The sequence below is a fragment of the Opisthorchis viverrini genome (assembly GCF_000715545.1).
Source record: "Opisthorchis viverrini unplaced genomic scaffold opera_v5_142, whole genome shotgun sequence".
Classification (NCBI taxonomy): Eukaryota; Metazoa; Platyhelminthes; class Trematoda; order Opisthorchiida; family Opisthorchiidae; genus Opisthorchis; species Opisthorchis viverrini.
In genome coordinates, this window is record NW_008751797.1 from 896,241 (window position 1) to 898,412 (window position 2,172).

Genomic DNA, 2,172 nt, shown 5'->3' on the forward strand with positions numbered 1-2,172 from the left:
TGAGCTTGAAACTTTTCTTACTATGCCCCTGCCGGGTGTTTGCTGGGTCAACGGTAAAAAACCTGTTTGCCAAGCTTTGTTCATACTGGGCATAAGTAAGAATTAGGTCCCTTCGGAGGCAAAGATATTCCAGGAAAAAGGTCAAGCACTGCAACACGCGTTTCATAGTTCACGGATTTAAGGTGGGGTTGCCCTATACTTACACACGGTCCTACCAATCCGGATTGTCCTCTCCGACAAACCCCCCGCACCCTTCTGCGATGCACTGTGTGTCCAAATCCCGCTGCGCGGGTCGGACTCTCTCCTTCTTGGTGTGGTCTACCGTAGCCCCCCGCGTCCTCCTGAAGATGAACAATTCCTCATACAAGCCCTTGAATAACTCTCCTCCAACTACCACTTCACTCATCCCCTGCTGATAGGTGACTTCAACGCTCCAAAGGCCTCCTGGATGGAGCTCCAGCGCATCGAATCAAGTGGACTTTTTGCCGCGGCGCTGATACATTCGTTCAGCAGAGCCATTGGACTCAACTTCTTGCTGTATCCACCAGATACCGCGCAGGCCATCTACCATCCATCCTGGATTCGGTCATCACCAACGAAAGACACATCGTTGATCAGGTAACAATTAACGCTCCAGTGGGATATAGCAACCACTGTGTGCTGAACTTTGATTTTATCTGCTATTGGGCCAGAAAACCCGAACCTCAAAGGTGGTTTNCTCAAAGGTGGTTTCGAGACTTCTACCGTGCGCACTACTCAGGAATGCGCATCTATCTTGAACAAGTCACGCTGAGACCAGCTCCAGTGGAAGAACTATATAGGACCATTGTCCAGAAAGTTCACGAAGCTGACGCGACGTTCGTCCCAAAAAAACTAGCACGCACTCGGATGAAGCGCAGGCTGTCAAAAAGGATTCGGCGACTTCTGGAAAAAAGGTCCAAAATCTTTTTCAAGAAGTTGACTACAGGGGATACAGAAGATGAGGTGGCATTTCGTAGTACGCGGAACCGCTGTAAATCAGAAATCCGGGTAAGGGCCTCGCTCGAAAAAACAAAAACGTCTTGTTCAAATACGCGATATATCGTCGCAGAAACAAGCCATCCGCGTTCTCCTTGAGGGACAGAAACAGAGAACAGACGATTGACCCAACAGTGGTACCTGAGGTTTACAGAGAACACTATGCCTGTCTATACTCAGCCCCAGCGTCTTCGTCACATCCACTCTTGTCAAGGCGGAAATACGAACAGCCCCTAACCGACTTGGACTTAACAGTGGAGGACATTCGTCAAATCTTGCACAAGATCAACCCATTCTACGCGTTGGGGTGCGACGAGGTCCATCCAGGGATCCCGAAACGTCCTCCACACCGGCAAATAATCTACACCTGCTGTTTCGTCAATCGCATGACGAAGGCCACTTTCCCTCTGCTTGGAAGGGATCGATTTTCAGGCGAATCTAAAAAGCTGGTAACAGACAATCGCCTGGCAGCTGTAGGCCTATAAGCCTCACTCACTAACCGTGCAAGGTGGTGGAACGCATTCTGAAGCGAGCTATCCTAGATTACGTTACTTCCAGCAACCTGATATTTCCAACGCAACACGGATTTCTCCCAAACAGCTCTTGAGTGACAAACACAGCTTAATCCAAGCCATGGAGGCCATATTTTTCGACTGCTCAAAAGCATTTGATAGGGTTCCACACGTCCCGCTGCTCCACAAACTCCAGTCTAACGGGATTCAAGGGAAAGTCCTTAGCTGGATCAAATCGTCCCTATAAAACAGATCATTCCGGGTGAGAATAGGCTGGACCTACTCTTCTCCAGCAGCGTTATCCACTGGAGTTTCTCAAGGCTCCGTCCTACAACCACTGCTGTTACTGATCTACGTCAACGACCTCCCAGTGTTCATGCAAGTCCATCTCTACTTTTTGCGGACGACTTGAAATCCTGGATTTTTAAGGCCAGTGCCCTCTAAATGGATGTAGACGCTGCCAAGCAGTGGTGGTTGAACTAGCGCCTTCCTCTGAATGACGAAAAGTGCGTCCATATGTCATTTGGGGGAGACTCAAATAAATGTATTTGTTATGCATGGTGAGAAAGGACCGGAAAACATCATGAGGATAGATGCCAAAAAGGTCTGGGCATCTGGGTCCCCTAAAACTTGTCCTCCTCAC